Raw genomic sequence first — 13,134 nt, 5'->3', positions numbered from 1 at the left:
AAATATTTGAGAGCACTGAGTTGCCAAATAAACAAGTCTAGTCTGGAAAATCCCACTCCCCAAAGTAACCCCAGCTTCCCCAAAGCTCCACCAACAAGAAGGAGGCAGTGAAAGTTGTACAAGACTTGGGAAGGTGCCCCTCTCCTGTGCCCACTTCAGGGATGTCCTGGAGAACAGTGGGGGAGGAAGAAGGTGGACAGCAATTGTAGAAAGAGACAACTGACTTCAATCTCTGTAAAGGAATACACTCTAAGTGCTGGGGTTCACAAAGAAAGCAGCAAATTGGAAAACACTGCACATTTGAAGGAAAAGCCTTGGGTCCCTGGTCCAGTTCCTAAATGGCTGACTGAAAACACCCCTGACCTCCTCCTTGCATCGGAGGGTCTTAGGAAAGGTAGACTTCAAACCAGACATTCACCAAGTACATCAGTTACACAAGATGAGAAGTTCTTCCTTTACCCAGTCATCAACCCTAAGTAAGAGGGAGGGATCGGAGCTGAAAACACAGTAGAATCAGTAATGTACATATATCACCAATAAACCTGTTTCCTGCAGAGGCCTTAATAACCAAGCAGATAGGAGATCTCTCCCCTGTTTCTAAGCAGAGCATCTCATCAATAATCCAGACAGGAGATAATATGCCAAGACCTGCTGTGCCCTCCCAGCCAAGTATGACCTCAGGGGCTCCAGGTTATCATGCCGCCATTTCACGCCTAGGAAATGATGGAAACATACCCTTGGCTGCACAGCCTTTTCTGATTCATTTGTAAGCTACACTAATAATCCCATGATGCAAACACAGGGAAAAAAAAATCATTCGGGAACTGTCAGAAAGGTTATTTTTGCAAGACATAAGGGAATGATTATAATGATTTATTAAAATCTTACAATGTGAGAAAGTAAGATCGGCAAACAAAATCCAATTAAGGAATTCACCAAATAAAAAGGAATTGAACTCCTCCAGCCTGAGGTTGACAAAGAAGCCATTCAGTAAAGAGCTTTATATGCTAAACTTAGCCGGGTAAACCTAGTTATTTTCCACGCACTGCTGTTCTTAAAAGAGCTATTTAACTTCATCCATCTCTAGGATCTAAAAGACTAAGTATTTAGACTTGTGGAGGTTTTTTTTTTTTATAATTTAAATTCCAATTTTAAAATGAACTACCTTGAGTAGATTTAAGAGTTGATTAATACAGTGTTCATCAGGCTAACCCCTCAACGTCCCCCCCACCTCCCGCTTCTCTTCCCTTACCTAAGACCTACGACCCCTTCAGTGTTCAGCTCCTTTTGTCCAGATAGGTCTACCTACCTTCTGTCTCTCTCAACCATGTGGGCTCCATATATTTTTAATGTGTCTCTGCATAAATAATCTGGTATTTTTTAATATTTCCCTTTTGCATTTGTTTCTCCTCTAAATTTTATCAATAAACCTACTTCAGGATCCCCAAGACAAAGGCAAGAAAGCTGTGCTTTGACACTTCAGACTCCCCTTTCCTGGGTACCTACGCTCTATTTGGCTCCATTTGACACTGGATTCACTCCTGCCGAGTCCTGAGGGAGGACTCTCTCAGGCTCCTACCTCTCCACTGGAGGGAAACCTCTCACCAAAGCCACCAGTTCTGTCCCAAGGACCAGATTCTACTGACGTTTCTCAGTCCCATCTGCAGCCACCAGTGTTGGTACCCAAGTCCTCCTTTGGCTTCCGGACATGATGCAGTCCTCATTTTCCTACCCCATCTCCTCCCCAGGCTTCTCGTTCTGCTTCCTCAGCTGCGGTGTTTCCTGGGTTCTGTGCCCAGCTCAGTCCTCCTGTCTCCTCCACATCCTTTAACACCCTCACGCTCTGGCTCCTCCTCTGTGCTGAGGGGTCCCAACATTTCATCGCTGAGACCTCGCTCCTGACCAGCTACACATGAACAGCTCCCATCCATTACCTGTCCCTCCACACCTGCCCCCAACACCTGTTCCCTCTAAGAACGCATCCAGCAAGCCAGGACAGCAGCTGAATAGGCTTCACCTTCTGCTCTTCTTCATTCCTTACAGCTGGGCACCAAATCCAGCCAGTCCTGCCTCCCCTCTACTGCTATCATGCTAACTTAGGATGTCGCCCCTCTCACCTGGCTCTTTCTGTTTCCGGTGAGGCTAGACATGCTGCTCCCACCTTAATGTGAATTAGTGGCTCCATATCAACTACAAAGTAAATCAGAGCCCTCTGATGTGTCCTTACTCCACATTTCCCTTTCTACTTTCCAGCTATCTCAATTTATTTGTAGTCTCCCAAATGCAGAAAGTCATCCCATCCCTTCCCATCTATTCCTTTTTAGGGGGTGGAATGCGTCCCCGTTCTCCTTTGCTTAGGTAACTTTTTAAAATATATTTCAATTGTCATCTGCTCTATGAAGGCTTCTGTTATGGACGGAATGTTTGTGTCCCCCCCCAAATTCACATGTTGAAGTCTTAACCCCCAGTGTGCCTGTATTTGGAGGTGGGGCCATTAAGGAAGTAATTAAGGTTAAATGAGGTCATCAGGGGAGGGCCAAGATCCCAAAGGATTAGTGTCCTTATGAGGAGACACTAAGGAGTCCCCTCTCCCGCCCTCCCTCCCTCCAACACGCATGCATTGAGAAAGGGCCACGTGAGGACAGAGCAGGAAGGTGGCTGTCTGCAAGCCAGGAAGACAGCTCTTATCAGAAACCAAACACCGCTGGATCCTTCATCTTGGGTTTTCCAACCTCCGGAACTGTGAAAGAACAAATCGCTGCTGTTTAATCCACCCAGTGTATAGTATTTTCTTATGGCATCCAGAGCAGTCTTACGGGCCTCCCTTAATCCCCTTCTTTCTCACCCTAGAGAGTTGATGATGCTTTCCTGTAGCTTGTACAACGACCCATCTATTATAGCATCCACCATCCTGTGATACAACCACATGTTGGTGGGTCTTTCTTACCTACTAACCATAAACTCCCCAGGGCAGAAACAACGTCTCACATTTCTTGGTGTTCTTTCTCTCGGTCTAGCACAGGATCCACCTGCAGAAAATGTTCAGGAAATGCTTGTGAGGTGAATGAATGAATTCGTAAATGAAATGGGCAAAGCTGAATTTCTTGTTTGCATCTAGGTTTACACGCGGGCATTTATGTGTGCAGGCGTGTGTGTTTGTCTGTGCATGCACGTCTATACAGTGAGATGATTTATTTGCAAGGGGTGACGGTGTGCACTTCAGACTCTATTATAAAACCATCTCTCCATTCCCTCCCAAAGTCCTCCTGAATCTTTCTAATGCAGTTCCCACCCAAAAGGGATCACCTCGTATCATTTTATAACCGTGCATTCCTTTGGTTTCCCTCTGCTGGGAGCACTTAGCCAGTTACCTCCCACTGCATGTGGCTCTATTTCCCTTGGCTGGTACTGACAACGTGAGGCCAGACTGAAGTCACTAGTTCTGGAAATCCCTCTGAACCAACGAAATCTCAGTGTAGAACCCATTCCCCAAGGTGCTGAGAATTCTTCGCAACACTGCTGAACAAATCTACACGAGTTATAAGGTAGCCAAGAAGAACAAGATGACTATATCTACCCGGCAGAAGACAGTTTTTCAAAAAAAAAAAGGGGGGGGGCTGTAGCTTTAGGCTTATAGCAAAACCAAAGAATTGTGCATACTCTTTCCAGCTTTGAGAAAGATCTCTGCACCCTGGGGAAATCAGTCCTCTCTCTGTTTTCTCTTCTCACAGCTATTTATGACAGCTTGGAACAAAGAGCTTAAGTCCTATGTCTCTTGTTTTAACCTCTCTTTGTGCAAAGGAACCTTCTTTTTTCCAAAGGCTTGGGCTATACATGCTTCTTTGGAGAGAAAGAGATTAGGAAATGGATATGAATACACTCTATCACCTCCTTCCAGTCAAAATTGGAAAATCTTGGAAATGACAACTGTGGCGCCTAAATCTACAGCCCCAACGTGGTTCCAAGAACCCCTGGGTGACACATAGGGCTCCAGTCCCCCTGCGGTTCCCTCGGCACCTCAGGCTATGGCCCATTCCTCAGTGAGTCTAGCTTTTATTTCCTGAGGGAGAAACTTAGTTGGAAAGGGAGGAAGGGAGTGGACTCCCAAGGCCATGTTCGCAAATCACTTTGGTTTTTTTTAAATATTTTATTTATTTACTTGACAGAGAGAGACACAGCGAGAGAGGGAACACAAGCAGGGGGAGTGGGAGAGGGAGAAGCAGGCTTCCCACCGAGCAGGGAGCCCGATGCAGGGCTCGATCCCAGGACCCTGGGATCACGACCTGAGCAGAAGGCAGACGCTTAACGACTGAGCCACCCAGGCGCCCCCGCAAATCACTTTAAATGAGCCTAAGAGAAAGTCTGACATGTCTGCCCTCAACAGGGCGACTGGTACTATTTGGGGTGAGATCTCACTGGGGTGTGATGAGGAGATACTTAAGCTAAAAGCATCATTTGTTTGGGATCATGGCAATTTCTTACATTTCCCTTTCAAGTGCTTTGAGCTTACCCAGAAAGGACCTGCATTCACGTATTATAAAGCGTCTACATTCTATATGGATAGAGATTCTCAAGCAGCTATAGAAGTGGTTGGCCACAGAGCAAGGATACAAGACTTCTAAGAAGTTTTTAGATAATGACAGGCCTGGGTTGGGTGAAGAGGCTGCATTAATATGAATTCACAGGAATAAAAGTTACAGTGTGAGGAGTATAGTCAATGGTAACGTAATAGTGTTGTGTGGGGACAGATGGCAGCTACCCTTGCGGTGAGCACAGCATAACTTAGACACTTGTTGTCACCATGCTGTGCACCTAAAACTCAAGTAACATCATGTGTAAAAAAAATATGAACTCACAGACATACACACACATGCATGCGTGCACGCACACACACACACACACACACAGACTGAGCAGCCTCAGGAAAGAGTCTTGAGGGGCTTATAACCTCATTTGTTTACAAGTGGAAAATGTGATATCCTGAGAAGCTAAGAGCAAAAGGCATGTTCGTTTGTGCCACCTTCACTACCATAGCATGAATGACGATGAAATGTGACAGGATAAAGCACCCGCGCCCGGACGACACAGGGGTAGGCTGAGGCACCAAATACTGACTCCCCCCAATCCTCTTCTGTACCTCCCAACAGGAACCCTGCTTAGTCCTTGGGGGTTAGTCCCTTTCTTTGAATCAGCTGGACCCATCTCACCTGCTGATCTTTCCTGATGATCGCCCTCCTTCCCTGATTGCCTTTCCCTTCCAGTCACTGTTGGTGACTAGGGTGATTTCTGTAACAGGTTGGTGACTAGGGTGATTTCTGTAACAGGTTGGTGACTAGGGTGATTTCTGAGGGAAGAAATGGCCTTTTCCAAAACTCTAGGCTTATACCCAGCCAACAACCTCCACCTCCCCTCCACCTCCCTCCCTCTTCCCCAAATCCTAAGTGCCTGAGCCAGAAGCCTGTTGTCATGGTTACTCTAATCTTTATCTGCTTTGCTTGTTAAACAAGCTGAGTTCACTCCAACCCACCTCCTGGTCACCCCCCCTCCTTGTCCTTCATTGCTTCCCTCCCTCCCCACGCTCAGGTCTTTCCTTTCCTGGGGCATAAAAGGAAAATGCAGTAATCACTTTTGCCTTCCTACCTTTCCAGTCACCCAGATCTTATCAGGAGGGTCTTCTGTGATATCCCAAAATGCAAAAGTGCCACTCATGTCAGAAATAAGCAGTGAGTGGAAATGAAGATTCTACACAAGTTCTAGAAATGGAGGGGAAAAGGGAAGAAAAGGAGCAAGAAGGGATAAGTCCAGTGAAAACTATTTTGGTTAGCAAAAATAGGCTGACGTCTAGAAAAGTTATATGCTAGGCCTACTGAGGTCCAGTAATGCCAACTCCACCCACTGAGCTCCCCTCTGCACAAGACCTTGCATCCTACCCTACAGAGACCATCCCTTTCACCTCCTCCCATGAGATCCCTCCTTCTCCCAGCTCACAGGGATGACATTCCCTCCTCTGGTCCAGAGCAATTCTCTTTAGGCTGCTTTGGATTCTCTGACCTCCTGCTTCCTTAGGGATCTCTTTTTTTTCCCCAGCTTTATTGAGAAAAAAAAACAAAAATTGTATATATTTAAGACATGCAACTCGATGTATAGATATTTGAATACATTGTGAAATAATCACTACAATCAAGCTAATTAACATATTCATCACTTCACATAGGTAACCATTTTCTTTTCTTTCCTTCTTCCTTCTTTTTTTTTTTTCTTCTTCTTTGTTTTGTTTTGTTGTTTGTTCATTTGTGCGGTAAGAACACTTAGGGATCTAATTCAACCAAAATTGCTCAGGCTCCTGAACCGTAAACCAATTTCTCTTTATTCTTCCCCTGCAGCATATAAACACCATTTCCCATCTTAGAACAAAATCCCCTTTGGCCCCATTACCCTCTAGGTGAGGCCCATTTATCTTCCTTCCCCCGTCTCTACTTCCTTGTTATGTATCAGCCCCCCCCCCCCACCCACCAGAGCCATGACAGAGCCCTGGTCTTGAGGAACTTCCCCACTGTTAGCCTCCTAGCTGTTGTACTCCCCGACAAGTGGTTGTGGTGGTTAACAGATAGGACTCTGGAGCCCTTTTACTTATGTTAAAATTTGGGCGCTAGCATTTGTCCACTGGGTGATTTTAGCCAAGGTATGTGACCTTCCTATTGCCTTAGTGTCCTTCTATACCACTCGGGTAATGACGTAGGTAGCTACCTCAATGGGTTATTGTGATGGTTGCATGAGGCAACACGTGTAAAACGACCAGAACAGCGTCCCCTCGTAAGAAGCCCCGAAAATAGCAGCAGCGACATTCTATAATCCAACAACAAAGTCAGGACACTAGGTCACACATCTCTCTGTTCCGGATCCCTGCCATCGATGACCTTTGTAAACTGGCTTTGCAAGTTGTCTCATACCCAGCCCCCATTGCTCCTGGTCACTAAACCATCATACATTCTGCTCCCCGAATACAGAACACACGCACCCCTACATGGATTCCACAGCCAAAAACTTCTCATCTACCTTCTCCAGGAGAACTTGCTTGGTTGAGGAGCTCCCCCAGCCTTCTTGGGGCTCACTGCGTCCATGCTCTTCCAGCATCCTGGGTCCACCTCCACCAAAGCACTGTTACGGGATACTATCTGTGCCTTGTTCTCCCTTCTTAGCTGTGTGCTTCCTAACCCCCAGAAACTAGTCCCAATTCTTGGCAACCAGGGACCTTAATATTGATGACTAAGTGACAAGGAATGACCTCAGTAGGATTTAGCTCCACTGTCTCAATTGTTCGTATCTGTTTGAAACCCACTCATCCAAAGTATTCACTGCAACTTCAGATCACCTAAAATTTTGGTATCATGTACTCTTTATCTCCATCTATGTTATGATTATAAAGTTTCACATATGGACCCAATGCACAGAATCCACATGAGAAATCTCTGTGTCCCGTGAAGCATCGTATGTAAGGACCCAGGAGAGTCATTCAAATGGGGATGATGTATCTGACTGTCTTTTTATGCAGCTCATACTTCTCGATCTTGTCCAGGAAGTTTGGGGTGTGAAATGACCTGACACAGATACTGTCAAATGTCTTGCTACACCCCAGATATACCATATCTATTGTACTTAACTCCATTTACGGCTTGCAACTAAACTTCTTAAAAAGAAATCATGCTACCTGGACAAGAAGTTCTCTGTGAACCAGTATTTGCATTTAGGTTCACTCCTTTCCTGTCCAAGTACTTACGAATTATCTGTTTCATAACCTCTTCAAGAATGCCTTATAGAAATGATGTCAGACTCTCTCATCTACAGTCCTCTCATTTTTGAAAACCTAGAAAATGTTTGCCTAGCTCAGTTTTCCACTTCCTGTCCCATTTATTATCCATGATTCTCCAAAGATTCTAAATAGTAAAAATAGCGTCTCTACATTCCCTAGAATGTAATTCATCCAGACCAAAAAGCTTGAATCGTGTAGCTCAGGCCCATGTTTGCAGACAGAATCTGAAAAAAAGGATTAGGACTAGCTTTCTTCTACGGTTACTAGAAAGTTAGAGGTATAGCCTAACTTTCTGTAATTTCCTTTGTAGACTTAGACAAATCAATCATCCATTGATTTTCCAAAGCAGAGTGATGTAACTACGCAACACACACACACACACACACACTTTTTGGAGTCAGATAGACCAAAAATAAGAATTGAAGCTTCATCACCTAGTGGCACTGTGCCCATGGGCAAGACAATTAACCCCTGAGTCTCAATTTCTTCATTTTCAAAATAAGGAGAACAATAAAGCTATCTTTCCGGATAGCTTTAAGATGTCAGTAAAGGCTCCTAGAAATGGTGCATGCTCCCTCAACTGCCACTAGGCTTTCCTTCAAGACATAGGAGTAATTTTTGGCATGTAATTCCTGATGTGAAAGGGTCCCGAATAATGTCAGGAATCAAATGGCAAGAATAATTAAAATAATCAAGCACAGCGACGCAGGACTTCCCCAAAGGAATTGCTGAAAACCACTTATCCATGGATCTTACTTTCCTTATACATTTGATGTGACGTTCACAATGAATGCCTAAGAGTAAGGTAAGCCCCCTTGTGTCACTGGAATGCTCTGTAGAAAATAAAGCGAAAAAAACAACAACAAAAACAAAACAAAACAAAAAACGAGCAACATAGACTACATAGAATGGAGTTAAGCAATGGCAGAAGGAGACTGTCAGGATCAGACCTTGCTAAGAACTCTCAGATACGGCCAGAAGCCAAGTCTAAAGAGCAGGTGAACTGCATATAGTTCCTGTGTCAGTAGGCAAATCCTGCTGTACCCAGTTCTTATTTTATCGGGTGCGATCACCTCAGCCATGCATTCCCAAAACACTTATCCGCCCATATCTGAAGGCATCCTAAGGAATGTCTATGATGGAAATGCTCAAAGCTTTCTTCGCCTTCAAGCCCTGTTTCAGTTTTTAGACACAAAAATAGCTGAAATGTATTTTCGCTTCTACTCGGGTGCCCAGAGCTTCAATGACCTTACTTCTTAATGAGCCCATGTCAGGCTGGATCAGCTAAAGTGTGAGATACAGGGAGGAATGTGAGTCCTCACAGAAATCAGCTTGTCAGCCATTACGTGGGATGGACCCTTAGTTCTTAAACCTTTCTACGTGTCTATGGTTGTTGAGATATATTCAGGTTTCAGGGGGGAAAAAACACTTTTTTAGCCTTCTGAAATAGGAACTATATTATAATTAGCCTGGGAATTTTGATTTGCCTTTCATAGGGAATTATTTTTCCTTCAGCAAATTTGACCTTTTTCTCTAATTTCCCTCCATATCCTTTCTAGGCTTCGAGATAAAATCCTTCTGTTTGAAAAACTAGAAAGCAGAGAATTCTTAGGTCCAGCGTCACCCATTCTCAAGGGGAGACCTCTTCCTTCTCAAGAAGAGTCACTTTGGCAAGTGAAAATGAAAACCGAGAGAGGATCACTTGGGATCTCCTGGACTGGGGGAACCCTGCCTTTTACAAGGTCCACTGCTTGGTTCTTGGGCACAGTCATGACTTAAATGCTCGGTGGGAGAGAAGCTGTCAGGAGAAAAGTGCTTCTCGCGACCTGCTTGGATGCTTACCTTCCTCTTGAGGCAAACACCAAGGTGCCTATCCATCCAAGAGGAGCTGCTCCTTGCGTGTGGACTGCTAGCACCTGTCTGCTCCTAGTCCCCAGGAAGCCCTCCCCTCTTCACGAAGCAAATGTCAGTCTCCCGTAACAAGGATCCAAGCAGGCTGTCCTACCTCTAACAGGTGAGGACAGAGTAGCCCGGGCCTGAGAACCAGAGCGCTGAGTAAGTGACAGGGTGTCTAACTGCTTTGGCATTTGCTCAGTGTTTGCACATCATCATAACATTTATTTTAAGACTGTAAAGGTGCCAAGGGATGGCTCCTGGGCTGACTTTGATCAAATCCTATCACAGGTCCAGCAGGTAGTTAACAAATATGTTTTGCTGCTTATCCCAGACGTGAATGGTGTCACTCTGGAACACAGGATGTTTCCTAACATGACCCAGCCCTGGGAATCAGCGTTTTTAAGAAGCTCCGTGAAGCACACCGGAATCATTGGTCCAGATAAACAGACTCGGACACTAGTTTCATAATTCAGAAGGAACGGTCTGCCCTCTTTTTGCCAAATACATACATTTTTAAAAATCGGGAGAGGGCCAGGATGGTTTCAGCTCAACTTGTTTCCTGCACCCCCAACCGAGCATCACTTAGATAGAGCAGGAGTTCGAGAGGATCTTAAAGTTCATTTCGTTCATGTCCAGCTACAGCAGAAGCGCTGGGCCTTAACCCCTGTTCCTCCAAGTTCCCTTAAATGCCTCCAAAGGCAGGTCATTTACATCCCAAAAGGCAGTTTTCCCCTACCAGCAACACCCATTACCAGGACGGCCTTTCCTCCTGGTTGGCCTGGGGTGCCCTTGACAGACAGGTGACAGCAGCATTTTACAGCTGGTGTATTCGAAACTAAAGAAGCCCCCCTTTACTCTCAAATGTCCTGGTTTGGAAGATAATAGATGGGACGGCCGTATAATTTACATACAGCCCAGGATCAACTTTAAACCCCTTATCCTGAAATACCAAGATGTTCACAGTCTCATCCCCACCTCCTACCTCTCAGGCTCATGCGGGCCTTCCTGCCATGCCCTTCCCCACTCCCCCTGCACAGAAATGCTCTCCCTTCCCCATTTCACACCCAAGGCAACTGAGCACAGGCAGCAACTTGTCTCGAGTTTTACAGCTAATAGTAGACAGTTTTCTTATCCATCTGCATACACCCAGTTCCATCAATGGTTTCTCCTGAGACACACTGATGCCAGAGCCTTGGGCTCTTCGCTAATTGCTCTTCTCTGACAAATTCTTATTTGCTCAATCTAATCAAAGGTACACCAGCAAACACAAGTCTCCAGGTGCCAGCTAAGCACTGAAGGAGGTGTTTCTTCCTGGGATCAACACATTATGGTTCCATTTTTTTTTTTTTTAAGATTTTATTTATTTATCTGAGACAGAGAGAATGAGAGAGGCAGAGAGCACATGAGAGGGGGGAGGGTCAGAGGGAGAAGCAGACTCCCTGCCGAGCAGGGAGCCTGATGCGGGACTCGATCCAGGGACTCCAGGATCATGACCTGAGCCGAAGGCAGTCGCTTAACCAACTGAGCCACCCAGGCTCCCCATTATGGTTCCATTAATGCAGCTTTTTAGTTGCCTCCTCAGATTTAGCAGCTTACATTGAGCTTTTAGTCAAACAAAACCTAAATGTCTTTTCTCTACCAGAACTACTGCCAGGAGATTTTTTTTTCCTACCATCATTACCATTGATTTTTTTTTTTTTTCCACTTCCAAATAAGATTTTACATTTATCTCTTTGAAATGTCATCTTGTTATTTTTAATCCAGCATTCCAGCATATCCAGATCATTTTGAGACCTATTTTTGTTAGCGATTACATTGGCCATTCTTTCCAGCTTTGTGCCTGTTACAAGTTTAAGAAAACACGCCTTTATTTTATTTTATTTTTATTTTTTTAAAGATTTTATTTATTTGCGAGAGAGAGAATGAGAGACAGAGAGCATGAGAGGGAGGAGGGTCAGAGGGAGAAGCAGACTCCCTGCTGAGCAGGGAGCCCGATGCGGGACTCGATCCAGGGACTCCAGGATCATGACCCAAGCCGAAGGCAGTTGCTTAACCAACTGAGCCACCCAGGTGCCCCAAGAAAACACGCCTTTAGTGTCTTCTTCCAACCTGCTGGCAAAGTGACTGCTCAGGGCAAGCCCCGGAACTAGGAATTTCAAAATCATTTTACTGATGATACTCCTCATCTTATCTGTGCCATCAGTCTTCCAAGGAGCATTCCTGCAAAACGCACTTTCTTGTGGACATTTAGAGCCATCCCACCCCAGCTCTCTGCAATGAAATGTGAACATGGGCGTCTTCCTAGAAATGATGGAGCTGAATCACACCATTGAATAATTCACTTTTTTTCCAAGAAGGCCCTGAAGCCCCAAAGCAGTCCAGCCTTCCAACTGGCTAAGGAGAGAAAAATTCATTATTGGGAATTTTATCCTCAAGGCCTTATCCATGTTCCCAAAAGAAGTTACACTTACACCTTAAGCTGATAGCCGATATTTGTACCTCAGTATGATACAGAAAGGTTTTCAGAGTACATCTTTGAGAGGAAAAGGCCAAGAGAAGCCTCTTGCACAAGTTTCCCTGAATGTTGGATCTAGTTCCTGAAACCGGACTGTCCGTCCCTTTCATTTACAGATGAAGATCTTTAGAGAAAGAGCTGAGAGATCACAATCTTGAGAGAAAAGAAAGAAAGGCAGAAATCAAGAAAACTCAACAAGGGAGGAAGAAAAGCAAACCCACCCCATTGTTTTGAAACAATTACTTTGGGGTTCTCCAAACTAACAGGAAAATGAAACAAATTCAAGAAAACACTTTTTTTTCAATCATGATGTAATCAGGCTTCCATTGAGCGTGGCTTATTAACATGGTATTTATCTCTGCTCCCTTCCCAAACTACAATATAAGGAAAAGTAAAATAAATTTAAAAAGTAAAACTCCACAAGGACAAAGAGAAAAGGAAAGGTGATAACAGTAAGAAAGACATTCAACAGCCTTCCAGAAGATGGAAATTGAATAAACAAGGCGTCACTTACCTATTGGAACAGAGAAAGCTAAAACTCTCCAAGAGCAAAGTCGAAGAAAAACAAGCCAGTTTCTACTGTGGGTCTTTGAGGGACTGCAGAATTAGAAGTAGTCATGAACTCCCTCCAAGGTGCAAAGAAGCCTCCAGACCCCCTCCTGCTCCCCACTTGGCATGTGACCAGGTCTTCCCCAGCAGAGCAGAAGAGGAGGGATTTTCTTGCTAAGAAATTGAAAAAGCAGTCCTCAGGAACTAGGGACACAGTGGTGAGGGTGGTGCAGTGGTAAATGTGAGCCTGGAAAGGGAGAAATGAGTGAAAGTCAACATACATTATGAGTTTTTTTCTGGCCCCTGCTCCAAACTTGGCTCTCAAAACACCTGCAGCAGGGACATGTTCCCAGGAACAAATCTG

General features: G+C 44.8%; 1 protein-coding gene across 1 annotated transcript in view; it reads right to left on the bottom strand.

The window, feature by feature from the left end:
* Positions 1 to 12,791, bottom strand: part of DGKI (diacylglycerol kinase iota) — a 356,177-nt gene extending 343,386 nt beyond the window's left edge. Inside the window, exon 1 of the mRNA XM_064574919.1 lies at positions 12,736 to 12,791. The gene's annotated coding sequence lies outside the window, so the exon portion shown is untranslated. The remainder of the gene's footprint in view (positions 1 to 12,735) is intronic.
* Between the last annotated feature and the right edge of the window lie 343 nt (positions 12,792 to 13,134).

The sequence above is a fragment of the Mirounga angustirostris genome, unplaced genomic scaffold, assembly GCF_029215605.1.
Source record: "Mirounga angustirostris isolate CCGP_5_RB_7025 unplaced genomic scaffold, mMirAng1.0.hap1 SCAF_12, whole genome shotgun sequence".
Classification (NCBI taxonomy): Eukaryota; Metazoa; Chordata; class Mammalia; order Carnivora; family Phocidae; genus Mirounga; species Mirounga angustirostris.
Note: the sequence above shows the minus strand (reverse complement) of the source record. Positions and strands in the feature narration are given on the sequence as shown.